Below are 14,764 nucleotides of genomic sequence, written 5' to 3'. Positions count from 1 at the left end.
GCCCAGGAGAAAAAAAGTGGTTTCATGGGCCTGGCCCAGAGTCCCCATGCTGTGTGCAGCCTAGAGACTTGGTGCCGTGTGTCCCAGACACTCCAGCTGTGGCTGAAAGGGGCCAACATACAGCTCAGGCTGTGGCTTCAGAAGGTGGAAGCCCCAGATCTTGGCAGTTTCCATGTGGTATGAGCCTGTGGGTACACAGAAGTCAAGAACCTGAGGTTTAGAAACCTCCACCTGCATTTCAGAAGACGTATGGAAACGCCTGGACGCCCAGGCAAAAGTTTGCTGCAGGGGCAGGCCCCTCATGGAAAGCCTCTGCTAGGGCAGTGCAGAAAGGAAATGTGGGGTCAAAACCCCTAAACATAGTCCCTACTGGGGTACTGCCTACTGGAGCTGTGAGAAGAGAGCTACCGTCCTCCAGACCCCAGAATGGTAGATCCCCTGACAATTTGCACTGTGCACCTAGAAAAGCCACAGACACTCGATGCCAGCCCGTGAAAGCAGCCAGGAGGGAGGCTGTACCCTGCAAAGCCACAGGGGCAGAGCTGTCCAACACTATGGGAACCCAGCTCTTGCATCAGCATGACCTGGATGTGAGACCTGGAGTCAAAGGACAGCATTTTGGAGCTTTAAAATTTGACTGCCCCGCTGGATTTTGGACTTCCATGGGCCCTGTAACCCCTTTGTTTGGACCAATTTCTCCCATTTGGAATGGCTGTATTTACCCAACACCTGTACCCCCATTATATCTAGGAAGTAACTAGCTCGTTTTTTTATTTTACAGACTCATAGGCAGAAGGGACTTGCCTTGTCTCAGATGAGACTTTGTACTGTGGATTTTTGGGTTAATGCAAAATTAGTTAAGACTTTTAGGGACTGTTGAGGAGGCATGATTGGTGTTGAAATAAAAGGATATGAGATTTGGAGGGGGCCAGGGGTGGAATGATATGGTTTGGTTGTGTCCCCACCCAAATCTCAACTTGAGTATCTCCCAGAATTCCCACATGTGGTGGGAGGGACCCAGAAGGAGGTAATTGAATCATGGGCGCCAGTCTTTCCTGTGCTTTTCTCGTACTAGTGAGTAAGTCTCACAAGATCTGATGGGTTTATCAGGGGTTTCTGCTTTTGCTTCTCATTTTTCTATTTTTCTCTCACCACCGCCATGTAAGAAGTGCCTTTTGACCGGGCACGGTGGCTCAAGCCTGTAATCCCAGCACTTTGGGAGGCCGAGGCAGGTGGATCACAAGGTCAAGAGATCGAGACCATCCTGGTCAACATGGTGAAACCCCGTCTCTACAAAAATACAAAAAACTAGCTGGGCGTGGTGGCGCGTGCCTGTAATCCCAGCTACTCAGGAGGCTGAGGCAGGAGAATTGCCTGAACCCAGGAGGCGGAGGTTGCGGTGAGCCGAGATCGCGCCATTGCACTCCAGCCTGGGTAACAAGAGCGAAACTCCGTCTCAAAAAAGAAAAAAAAAAAAAAAAAGAAGTGCCTTTTGCCTCCCACCATGATTCTGAGGCCTCCCCCACCCAGGTGGAACTGTAAGTCCAATTAAACCTCTTTTTGTTCCCAGTTTTGGGTATGTCCTTATCAGCAACGTGAACATAAACTAATACAACAGGATATGGGAAAGGCTTGACTTTAATATTTATATTTTAAAATGTATTTACTTACTTATTTGCAGATGAAGTCTCACTATGTAGCCCAGGCTGGACTCAAACTCCTGGGCTCAAGTGATCCTCCTGCCTCAGCCTCTCAAGTAGCTGATACTATAGGCTAGTTAAAATTTAAATGAAGCAGTGTTTTGATAGGTTCAAAGTAAGCATAACTTTAAGTGAAGGGATCAAGAAGAAGTCTGAGCTGAGGGTCCACTTGGAAATTACAAAGTTAAAATAAATGTAGAACGTAGTGTCCAAAACCTCACTATCTAGGCTGGGAACAGTGGCTTATGCCTGTAATCCCAACACTTTGGGAGGCCAATGTGGGAGGAATGGCTTCAACCCAGGAATTGGAGACCATCCTGGGGCAACATAGTGAGACCCTGTCTCTATTTAAAACAAAACAAGGGCCGGGCATGGTGGCTCATGCCTGTAATCCCAGCACTTTGGAAGGCTGAGGCAGGTGGATCACCTGAGATCAGGAGTTCAAGACCAGCCTGGCCAACATGGTGAAACCCCATCTCTACAAAAAACAAAACCAAAAGACCTCATTGTCTGAAGCTTTGCATTCGGGTTAGAAATGGAGGCTACTTTTCTGTTGAAGTAATCCACGTGGCTCAGAGCTTCTGGCAAAGCATGATATTCCATTCTCACTGACTGATTTCAAATAGCAAAGTTTGTGACGATGATTTTAGAAAATGAGGTTTCTCAGCCTTATGTCCTTGATGTTAATTAACAAAAGCAGTTTTTACAGATTCACAGTCTTACTACAAACACAAATGGCTCAGCTGTGAAGAAAATTTTCACAGCCGTAATAATGTAAACACTAAGTATTGATTTAACTAAAAATTGGAGCTGGGTACAGTGGAGCTGTGATCTCAGAACTTTGGGAGGCCAAGGTGGGAGGGTTGCTTGAAGAAATGTAGAGGTAAGTATCATAAGAATTAGCTGAGAAACTTGAGCCTGGTTGTATATGCAAGTTGTATACTTAAGGGTTACGAAAGAGAAGCAGGGGATCATTATTTTTCATTAAAAGCCTTGTTCTTTTTTTTCTTCTTCTTATTTTTGAGACAAGGTCTTGCTCTGTTGCCCAGGCTGGAGTACAGTGGCACAATCATGGCTTACTGAAGCCTCAACCTCCTGGACTCAAGCCATCTTCCTGCCTCAGACTCAAGAGTAGCCGGGACAACAGAAGTGGGCTACAACGCCCAGCTTGTGTGTGTGTGTGTGTGTGTGTGTGTGTGTGTGTGTAGATGCTATACTGAGGGTCCACAGGGTCTCCCTATATTGCTCAGGCTGGCCTTGAAATCCTGGGCTCAAGCGATCCACCTCAGCCCCCACAAAGTGCTGCTATCACAGTCATGAGCCACCGAGCCCACCGAAGTTACAGCTTCCAGAATTTGTCTAGGGGGTTTTCCAGTTTTCACCTGAAAATGCCCCCACTGCCCATCAAAGCTTTGTTGAACTAGTTGGTTTTTAAAACCATACAAATTCCTTTATTAAAGTAAAAATTAAAGCAAATAAAAACTGGTTTTTTTGAGCTAGAGTTTCACTCTTGTCACCCAGGCTAGTCTCGGCTCACTGCAACCTCTGCCTCCCGGGTTCAAGTGACTCTCCTGCCTCAGCCTCCTGAGTACCTGGGAATTACAGGCACCTGCCACCATGCCCAGCTAATTTTTGTATTTTTAGTGGAGACGGGGTTTCACCATGTTGGCCAGGCTGGTCTCAAACTCCTGACCTCGTGATTCACCCGCCTCAGCCACCCAAAGGACTGGGATTACAGGAGTGAGCCACCGCCCTGGCCAAAAACATTTTTTAAAACTTGCTATACGAACTTCAAAGCCCTACCCCCATCCCCATTTCCAACCCAAATCTTTCGGGTTGCTCAGTCAAAGCCTCAATGGTCACAGTGACTTTCAAATATTGGCACACTGCAGGGGCTGGACACCATCACTGCAGATCCAGATGCAGAAAGTCTATTTTATTTACACACAGTAGACTTGCCCATGAAAGACTACCACTCCCCAGGACCTTTTTGGGTGTAAGATAATGAGGAGGGGCTTGGACCAGCACATATAAGGATAAATAATAAATTATAAAGGTTTTTGTTTGTTTGTTTTCGTTTTTTTGTTTTGTTTTGTTTTGTTTTTGAGACAGAGCCTTGCTTTGTCACCCAGGCTGGAGTGCAGTGGTGCAATCTTGGCTCACTGCAACCTCCGCCTCCCAGGCTCAAGTGATTCTCCTGCCTCAGCCTCCTGAGTACCTGGGATTACAGGCACCAGCAACCCCACCCAGCTAATTTTCATATTTGTAGTATAGGCGGGTTTTCACTACATTGGCCAGGCTAGTCTTGAACGCCTGACCTCAGGTGATCCACCCACTCCCAGCCTCCCAGAGGCATGAACCACTGTGCCTGGCCTATAAATTATAAAGCTTTGATAATCAGCAGCAGCAGAAGAATAAACATTTATTGAGGAGCTATTACGTGTCCTACCCTGTGACACACCATCATGTTTAATTTTCAGAACACACTGCGATAGGTATTTTGTTTTTTGGTTTTTGGTTTTTTCTGAGATGGAGTCTCGTTCTGTTGCCCAGGCTGGAGTGCAGTGGCGCTATCTCAGCCCACTGCAACCTCCACCACCCAGGTCCAAGTGATGCTCCTGCCTCAGCTTCCCAAGTAGACAGGTGCCCATCACCATGCCCAGCTAATTTTTGTATTTTCAGTAGAGACAGTGGTTCACCATGCTGGCCAGGTCGGTCTCAAACTCCTGACCTCAGGCAATCCGTCCACCTCAGCCTCCCGAAATGCTGGGATTACAGGCGCGAGCCGCAGCACCTGGCCACAGTAGGTACTTTCCCATTCCCATGCATGAATGAGGAAATCAAGATCAGAGAGGGCAAAAGGTAAGTAACTAGTTCAAGGTTGTGCAGATAATAAATAGCAGAGCTGTTCCACTGGACCCAAAACTATATTCTTAGCACATTCATTCTACTGTGTTGCTGCTACAGGGATGGGCAGGTAGGGTTCATCACAACAGCTGATGTTCACCATGTGTCAGCTGTATGTCACTATGATTTCTATGTGTCAGGCACTGTGATGAGTGCTTTATGTGCATTATCTCAGTCAATCTTCACAGCAACCATACAAAATAAGTACTACTGGCCCCAGCACGGTGGCTCCCGCCTTTAATCCCGGCACTTTGGGAGGCCAAGGCGGGTGGATCACTTGAGGTCAGGAGTTGGAGACCAGCCTGGCCAACATGGCAAAACCCCTCCTCTACTGAAAATACAAAATTAGCCAGACATGGTGGCAGATGCCTGTAATTTCAGCTACGCGGGAGGCTGAGGCAGGAGAATTGCTTGAACCCAGGAGGTGGAGGTTGCAGTGAGCCGAGATCATACCATTGCACTCCAGCCTGGGCGACAGAGTGAGACAAAAAAAAAAAAAAAAAGAAAAAAAGAAAAGGGAGAGGGAAGAAGGGAACGATGGGGAAGAAGGGGAAGGGAGGGGATGGGAGGGGATGGGAGGGGATGGGAGGGGAAGGGAGAGGAAGGGAGAGGAAAGAGGGGGAGGGGAAGGAGGGGGAGGGAGGGGAGGGGGAGGAGGAGGAGGGGAAAGGGAAGGGGAAGGGGAAGGGAAAGGAAGGGAAAGAAATGGTGCTATCTCCAATTCACAAATGAGGACACGGAGGCACAACCCAGCTGATCTTCCTCAAGAGCCTGCATATTTTACCACTGCAGTCTAGCACCTCCTTCCCTAGACTGATGGAACAGAATAAAAAGAGAAAACAGATCAGACATGCATACCCACGTGGCAAATGATAGAGGCACCATCTCGAGTGAGTGAGGAAAGAGGGATTGTTTGAAAAGCATTTGCAACTAGCTCACCATTTGAAAAAAAAAAACTAAGGTAGATTTGAACCTCACATCTTATACCAAAACGAAGACCCAGAGTGTTAAAACAATTTTAATGTAAAAAGTGAAACTTGAATATGCTGCAAGCCAATGTAGTGCATGTTTCTCTAATGCTCAGCTCAAGCACCACATCCCCCAGGCAGCCTTCTGGGGCCGTGATTCTGTCCGGCAGGGTAGGCCCCCATCTCCCTCCTCCGCACTCTCACTGACTCTTTTATAGATGGCGATAACCATGTCGAGCTGCACGGGTTTTGTTTCTCTGCTCATCCTGCCCCCAGGACCATTGTATCCCCAAGATCAAGCACAGTGTGGGAAATGTAGCCAGGCTTCTATAAATGTAAGATGAGGGAGCAAGAGAGAGAACAGTTTGGCATTAGATGATCTCCAGAAAAACTGTCCTAGCTTTTCTGGTCCCAGGAAATACAACTACTCCAGAGACTCAGTCTTCCAGACATGGGGTGTTTGGCTTTGGATTGGGCTGAACAAAATATAGCCGATTCTTAGGGTCCAACTCCTTTCTCGTCAATCTTTTTGCAGATCCTCACCCTTCCACTACCACCTCGGGACGAAGTGCATGTGATTACAGCAGGGTATGAGAGGCAGTGCAGCTTGGGAGTTAAAAATCGGGGCTTTGGGGGAACATGTCATCAGGACCTCCTGAGGCTGTGTCATGGTAAAGAAATAAAATAAATAATTTTTTGTTATTGAGGCTTTTGCTGAACATGGTGGCTCATACCTGTAATCCCAGCATTTTGGGAGGCCAAGGCAGGAGGATCACGTGAGGCCGGGAGTTTGAGAGCAGACTGGGCAACATAGTGAGACCTGATCTCTATAAAAAAAAAAAAAATTAAAATTTTAGCTGGGCGTGGTAGAGCATGCCTGTAGTACTAGCTACTCCAGAGCCTGAGGCAGGAGGATTGCTTGAGCCCAGTCAAGCAATTTGGGAGAAAAATTCCAAATCTAAAAGCCTCTGTACTGAAGATAAAAGGATATGCAAAGTTAAACAGACCACAGAGGAGGAAGGGACTATCTGGAAGAAAGACTTCATAGAGGCCCGGAAGCCTGAGGAGACACTGGAAAGATGGGCAAGAGTTGTGTAGGTGAGGGAGGGGGCATGTAAGGCCGAGAGAACAGCTTGAATGAGAGGCCTGAGGTTCGTGGTGAGCAATCTTTACCGGCTGTGTCTGAGACAAAGAATGTTTCGTGGGGGGAGTGGCAGGGCTGAGGTTGGAAAAGTTGGCCAGGGTCAAGTGATTAAAGACCTCTTAAAAGTATCTGTGGTAAGAAAAAACAAAAAACAAAAAAAAAAGTACCTGTGGGCCGTGGGAGGTGGCTTGTGCCTGTAACTCCAGCACTGTGGGAGGCCGAGGCGGGCAGATGGCTTGAGTTCAGGAGTTCAAGACCAGCCTGACCAATATGGCAAAACCCCATCTCTACTAAAACTACAAAAATTAGCCAGGCACAGTGGCACACACCTGTAATCCCAACTACTCAGGAGACTGAGGCAGGAGAATCCCTTGAACCTGGGAGGTAGAGGCTGCAGTGAGCTGAGATCGCACCACTGCACTCCAGCCTGGGTGACAGAGCAAACCTCTGTCTCTAAATAAATAAATAAAAGTATTTGTGTTGGGCACTTCACCTATAAAGATACACATAGACTGAAAATAAAGGGATGGAAAAAGATATTCTATGCCAACGGAAACTAAAACAGAGCATGAGTAGCTATACTTAAAAATTTCAAGACAAAATAAATGTCAAGATAAAAACTGTGAGAAGAGACAAAGACATTATATAATGATAAAGGGGTCAATTCAGCAAGAAACTATAATAATTGTAAATATATATACACCCAACATGGGAGTATCCAGATATATAAAGCATATATTTATTTTTTTGAGATGGAGTTTCACTCTTGTTGCCCAGGCTGCAGTGCAATGGCACAATCTTGGCTCACCGCAACCTCCGCCTGGGTTCAAGCGATTCTCCTGCCTCAGCCTCCTGAGTAGCCGGGGTTATAGGCATGTGCCACCACTCCTGGCTAATTTTTTATATTTTTAGTAGAGATGGAGTTTCTCCATGTTGGTCAGGCTGGTCTCGAACTCCTGACCTCAGAGGATCCACCTGCCTCAGCCTCCCAAAGTGCTGGGATCACAGGCATGAGCCACCACACCCAGCCATAAAGTAAATATTATCAGAGCTAAAGAATAGAAGAGGTGCAAACGATCCCCATACCAACCACAGCCTGCGTGCCGCTGCATCCCGCACCCAGCACCTAAGTCCCCGCCGCTGTCGCTGCCATCAAGCCCCAAGGGAAAGGCTAAAGGAGGTAAAGCCAAGGCAAAGGACGAACCACAGAGAAGATCCGCGAGGTCATCTGCTAAACCTGCTCCTCCAAAGCCAGAACCCAAGCCTAAAAAGTCCCCTGCAAGAAGGGAGAGAAGGTACCAAAGGCAGAAAGGAGAAGCTGCAGCTGCAGCTGGCAGGGAGGGAAAAACCCTGCAGAAAGTGGAGAGGCCAAAACAGAGCAGGCACAGAAAGCGAAAGGTGCTGGAGATGCCAAGTAAAGTGTGTGCATTTTTCATAACTGTGTATTTCTGGCGAATGTACACTTTGCAATATTATGGTGTGTTTTTTTTTTTTTGAGACGGAGTTTCGCTCTCGTTACCCAGGCTGGAGTGCAATGGCACGATCTCGGCTCACCGCAACCTCCGCCTCCTGGGCTCAGGCAATTCTCCTGCCTCAGCCTCCTGAGTAGCTGGGATTACAGGCACGCGCCACCATGCCCAGCTAATGTTTTGTATTTTTAGTAGAGACGGGGTTTCACCATGTTGACCAGGATGGTCTCGATCTCTTGACCTCGTGATCCACCCGCCTCGGCCTCCCAAAGTGCTGGGATTACAGGCTTGAGCCACTGCGCCCGGCCTACTTTTTTTTTTTTTTTTTTTTTTTTTTTTTTTTAAGCTATGTTGTTAGCACACAGAACACTTCATTGTTGTTTTTGGGAAAAGAATGTCTCTGAAGCCGGATTGATATGGGGAAAACACCTTTCCCTTCTAGTTTTGAGAGACTTCCTCTTGGCTTCCAGGAGAATGGGTTCTCTGACTTTGACACACATGGCCACCTTGGCACAAAAGACTTGTGGCATGGAAAAACAAATTTATGTTCTCTTTTCCTTTTCCACCTTTCAGTGTAGACTTAACTCCCTTAAGCCCAGACACCTGTTGGGACCTGACCCCCAGTCATTCGTTGCCAGTGTGTCAGGAATCTGGACTTTCCAGTGATGCCACTGAGATGGCACCTGTCAAAAGAGAAGTGGTACCGGGCGCAGTGCCTCAAGCCTGTAATCCCAACACTCTGGGAGGCCCGAGGTGGGCAGATCACCTGAGGTCAAGAGTTTGAGACCAGCCTGGCAAATATGGTGAAACCCCGTCTCTACTAAAAATATAAAAAATTAGCTGGGCATGGTGGTGGGTGCCGGTAATCCGAGCTACTTGGGAGGCTGAGGAAAGAGAATCGTTTGAACCTGGGAGGCATAGGTTGCAGTGAGCCGAGATTGCACCACTACACTCCAGCCTGGGCATGACAGAGTGAGACTCTGTCTCAGAAAAAAAAAAAAAAAAAAGCAGTGGTTGTGCTGTTTCTAGATTGTCGATCTTCAGATAAATTCTGCCATTTTCTTTTTTTCTTTTCTTTCTTTTTTTTTTTTTTAAAGATGGGGTTTCACCATGATGGCCAGGCTGGTCTTGAACTCCTGACCTCAGGTGATCCACCCATCTCAGCCTCCTAAAGTGCTAGGATTACAGGCGTGAGTCACCACGCCCGGCTAATTCTGCCATTTTCATTTCACTTCCTGAAAGTCAGGGTTGGCTTGTGAAAGTTGTTAAACAACTGGCTAAATGTGAAATGTCAACCCTCGCTCTAAACTTTCCCCGTTCAGAGCATCAGATGAAGATTTCATTGGGTTTTTTAGCAGCTTTCTGATTTTTGTTAGTCCACTGAAGAAGGGAGTTTGAAAGTTGTTGTATACTGTTAATGACTGTCTGCTCATGTCCTGCCTGAAATACCATGATTGTTTATGCAAAGTATCTTTAATAAAGCTGGATACAACAAAATTTAAAAAAGAAAAACAAAAAAAGAAAAAATAAATAAAGCTGGATACAGTTTGACTTGAAAAAAATAATAATAAACAGCTGGAGACTTCAACACCCCACTTTTATCGTTGGACAGAACTCCCAGAGAGAAAATTAACAAAGAAACATCAGACTTAATCTGCACTACAGAACAGATAGATCTAATAGATATTTACAGAACATTTCATCCAGTGGCTACAGAACACACATTCTTCTCAGCATATGAATCATTCTCAAGGATAGACCATATGTTACTCACAAAACAAGTCTTAAAACACTCAGTTCAAAAAAATGGAAATAATATCAAACATCTTCTCTGACCACAGTGGAATAAAACTAACAATGAATAACAAGAGGAATTTTGGAAACTTTTCAAATACATGGAAATGAAACAAGATGCTCCTGAATGACCAGTAAGTCAATGAAGAAATTAAGAAGGAAATTGAAAAATTTCTTGAAACAAATGATAATGGAAACATAACATACTAAAAACCTGTCGAATACAATGAAAGCAGTACCAAGTGGGAAGTTTATAGCTATAAAAGTGCCTACATCAAAAAAGAGGAGGCCAGGCGCGGTGGCTCAAGCTTGTAATCCCAGCACTTTGGGAGGCCGAGGCAGGTGGATCACGAAGTCGAGAGATGGAGACCATCCTGGTCAACATGGTGAAACCCCGTCTCTACTAAAAATACAAAAAATTAGCTGGGCATGGTGGCACGTGCCTGTAATCCCAGCTACTCAGGAGGCTGAGGCAGGAGAATTGCCTGATCCCAGGAGGCGGAGGTTGCGGTGAGCCGAGATCGCGCCATTGCACTCCAGCCTGGGTAACAAGGGCGAAACTCCGTCTCAAAAAAAAAAAAAAAAAAAAAAAAAGAGGAAAAGCGGCCTGGGCAACATGGCAGAACTTCACCTCTACAAAGATGCAAAAATCAGCCAGACAGTGGTGCGCACCTGTAGTCTCATCTACTTGGGAGGCTGAGATGGGAGGATCACTTGACCCTGGAAGGTTGAGACTGCTGTTGACCATGATTCTCGACACTGCATACCAGCCTGGATGACAGAGCAAGACCCTGTCTCAACACACAAAAAAAAGAAGAGGAAGAAGAAGGAAGAGGTGAAGGAGGAGGAGGAAAAACAGCCAAATAACTTACTGATGCATATTAAAAAACTTGAAGAGAAAGATCAAACTGAACCCAAATTTAGGAGAAGAAAATAAATACTAAGGATCAGATTAGAAGTCAATGAGCCGGGCGCGGTGGCTCAAGCCTGTAATCCCAGCACTTTGGGAGGCTGAGGCGGGTGGATCATGAGGTCAAGAGATCGAGACCATCCTAGCCAACATGGTGAAACCCCATCTCTACTAAAAAATACAAAAATTAGCTGGGCGTTGTGGCGTGCACCTGTAGTCTCAGCTACTGGGGAAGCTAAGGCAGGAGAATTGCTTGAACCCAGGAGGTGGAGATTGCAATGAGCCGAGATTGCACCACTGCACTCCAGCCTGGGGCCTGGTGACAGAGCAAGACACTGTCTCAAAAAAAAAAAAAAACAAACAAGTTAATTTGTTAAATGTAAATGTGCCTGTTTTTCTTCATTTTCAAGTGTATCTGGATCCTCCACAGACAGTAGGGATCTAGATTTCTCTCCATCTTTCAGAAGTCCTGTCTCCAAGGAAGCAGTTGCTGAAATCTCCAGTTTCCCACCCTGCCCCTGGCCCCCTGCAGAGGCTGGGGTGGGAATAGATGGTTCTTCAAACTCTGCCAAAAGCTCTAAACTCTGCCTCCTGCCAGTGGTCAGGCCTCCTCCACCTGACCCTTCACCCAAGGTGATGGGGTGCCTAACCACAGGGCCAACTGGGGGGCTTCTCTCTCTGCGTCTGCAGGAAGTCAACCAAAGAGCACTTACAGAGCAACCTCTGTGTGGCCCGCGGGCTTTCAGCCCTGGGGGTGGATTTGGGAACCTGATCCCGATCCCAGGACTGCTGCCTGAGGAGCCTCCAGTCTTCCGGGAGAAGAGCAAAGAAAGGTACCTAAAGCAGAGTTATTAAGTGCCCCAGCTGGGCTGTGTGAGGGTCCCACCCTCGTTCGCCTGAGAGGCAGATCCTAGTAAGCCTAAGTCAAGGAGGTCGGTGCACAGGGCTGGCGGGTCCTAGGTCCCCAGGGCAGGGCCTCCAGACTTCCCATTCTTCCGCGGTTCCCACAGCGCTCAGGCCCCACTGGGCTCACAATAAGCTTCAATGCCCGCTTTTGACTGAACCTTTCCCCTTTGTATCTATCTCTGTGTCTCTCAGCATCTCTGTCTCTACGGGTCTCTGGCTCTCTCTTGTTTCCCAACATCCTTCCCGAGCCCCTGGGGAGCAGAGCTGGGGGAGCCCGGCAGTGGGAACGGGACAGCGTCCTGTTCTCACCAAGGACAATAAGGGCCGGAAAGGGCTGGAGCCAAGGCCTGGCGCAGACTCCCCTCCCTGCCTGCCCTGGGCGCCCCCAGCCCCCGCCCCGACCCGCCGGCAGGGCCTAAGTGCCAGTCCTCGGGGAGTCAGCCTCCTGGCCCTTCGTCTCACATTGCCCCTGCCCTCCCTTTTCTCTGGAGGCATCACTTCTGCCCCCAGGAACCCGCAGAGCGAGCGCCCTCCCGCCGTCCTCCACTCTCCCCGTCCCCTGCGTTATTGACTCCTGTTTCCGGAGCTGGCTGCGGGTGCCGGCGGTGTCAGGGCCACGTGTGAGGGAGCAGGAGGAAACATCTGGCTTCCCTCTGTCCCCCAGGGGCGGGGACGCCTGTCTCTCCCTCAGGCCTACCGCCTCCTCCGGGGTGGAGCTGAGCCCCAGGAGTCTAGGGGCCAAGAGGTTTGCACCTTTGCCCTTCTCACCCTCAGGGCTCTGGGAGCCTTGGAGCCCTCACGCCCCCTTCCCTAATGGTAGTGATTAGGTGGCTGTGGTACTCCTGCCAGCGTTAATTGGCAGGTCAGGTGCAGGCAGCCTGCCACCAGGCAGGGAAGAGAGCTGCGACGTCGGCGCCGACCTGCCCTGTAAAATGCACTCATTCCCTGACGAAAGCGTCATTATTTCTGGGCCACATGCTGCCCCTGGTGCCTACGCAGTAGTGGCAGCAGGTGCTCAGATCCCTTGGCACTGCCCTGGCACCTGCTCTCCTCCCCACCCTCCTCTAGCCATACAGATGATGCTCGCTGCTGGTCCCCACCCAAGCCAGCACCCGCTGTGGAAGGCATGGTGCCCTCTGGTGGTTGGATCCCCAGACCACCCCCCTCCATTCCCCACAAGCTGTGTCTGTGCTCACCTGGACTGGGACCTGACCCTCTGCCCAGTGCTCCCACTTCGGGTTAGGACAAAGTCGAGGTTTGACAGTGAGACTTAGAACCAACCCAGCCTCCCCTGAAGCCCAGAGACTATCTCGGACAACCTCACCTCATCTCCTGGAGGGTCTCGTCTATCACAACCCACCGCGCCACCCCTCCCAACCATCAATACACAGCGAGTGAGCCAGAGCCTACAGCGGCCATCCTATCAGGGAGGCTCTCTCTGGTCTCCACTGAGCTTTCTGCCTCCATTCCCAGCCTACAGAGAGAAAAGGCTTAATTCAGGATTCAGTCCTTCCAAATGAAACTGTCTTTCGAGTCTTCTAAGAAGGCTTGCTTCCCAGGGAAGGACCCAGCAGCAACGAACGCCCCTCCTGGCCCTCAGGGCTGGCTGGCCTGGGAGGAGGGAGACGTGGGTCCATAGCGCCCCCTGCAGGCGTCTTGGATAAACTGCGTAGCACTTCCTCGGCCAGGTTATAGAAGGTCTGCGGTTGTAGCCAAAGATAGGAGTGGAGTGGGTAGCCTCTAGCGCTTGACCAAAACTCTATTCACTTCTTCATCTTCGTTGGGTCTTCTTCCCTAACTCAGGCACCTATGGACAGGATTTTGTTTGTTCTGGACAGGTTATTTCATTCAACCAACCCACATCTGTTTTGAGACAGAGTCTCACTGTTGTTCAGGCTGGAGTGCAGTGGCACAATCTCCGCCCACTGCACAGTCCACCTCCCACGTTCAAGTAATTATCGTGCCTCAGCCTCCCAAAGAGCTGGGAACACAGGCGCGTGCCACCACACCCTGCTAATTTTGGTATTTTTCGTAGAGACGAGGTTCCCCATGTTGGACAGGCTGGTCTCAAACTCCTGACCTCAGGTGATCCACCCGCCTCGGCCTCCCAAAGTGCCGAGATTACAGGCTTGAGCCACTACGCCCGGCCCAACCCACCAGTCTTCATTGTCCATTATCAGCCTCTGGAATAGACAAAGCTAACCAAGACAAGGTGCGCACCCTAAAGCCCACACCACTGAGCACGAGGCAGGGCACCTAGGAGCCCCAAAGAACAGGCACTCTGCACAGAGTTGTTCCTCATGACAGCACAGACAGGGCAGGGTGCAAGTAGCCAGCTGGCTCATTTCCATCAAGGCTGGCTCAAAGCTTAGTGTCCTTGCTCCTACTGTTTTATATACTTTGCTAAAACTTAGGAAGTTCCCAGGGTCTTGGCTACAAGATAGAGAGAAAATGAAGGCACCAGAAGAGAGGCTAGGAGCAGGTGACCGCCCTGCAGTCTTTCTAAACGTAGGCATATGTTCATGCTGGAGTAGAATGGCTATGTCCTGGGCAGCATCCGAAGGGAGGTCCCACCTATGCACTTGCAGCAGAAAGGGCAGGGCACTCATTTGCTCAGTGGTGTGGGCTTTAGGGTGCGCACCTTGTCTTGGTTAGCTTTGTCTATTCCAGAGGCTGATAACAGACAATAAAGACTGGTGGCTTGGGCTGGGCGCGGTGGCTTGAGCCTGCCTTGCTCAAGCTGGAGTGGTAAAGTTATCACATGGAACCCCATCAAACAGTGCAGGAGTGAGGGACCTTTCCTTCCTTTACTCTTTTGCTTCAAGCTCCCTTCTGGTGCTGACAGGCAGGCCTTCCTGCATTGCAGCCTTTCCCCCTTTCCCCAAAGGTCAAGACTGCAGAACATTCATGTACTTTTCTTCCATGATGAGATGCACACGATTATATGTCACTTCAGTGCCTGGCCA

The 14,764-nt window shown here is 48.9% G+C and overlaps 1 non-coding gene across 1 annotated transcript; it reads left to right on the top strand.

Annotated features, from left to right (window-relative positions):
- Positions 1 to 3,034: 3,034 nt before the first annotated feature.
- LOC120360239 (U7 small nuclear RNA) lies at positions 3,035 to 3,096 on the top strand. The gene has a single exon (XR_005576812.1). It is a non-coding gene; the product is annotated as a U7 small nuclear RNA (small nuclear RNA).
- Positions 3,097 to 14,764: the final 11,668 nt, after the last annotated feature.

The sequence above is a fragment of the Saimiri boliviensis genome, chromosome 19 (assembly GCF_048565385.1).
Source record: "Saimiri boliviensis isolate mSaiBol1 chromosome 19, mSaiBol1.pri, whole genome shotgun sequence".
Lineage (NCBI taxonomy): Eukaryota > Metazoa > Chordata > Mammalia > Primates > Cebidae > Saimiri > Saimiri boliviensis.
This window is presented reverse-complemented; position numbering and strand designations above follow the sequence as displayed.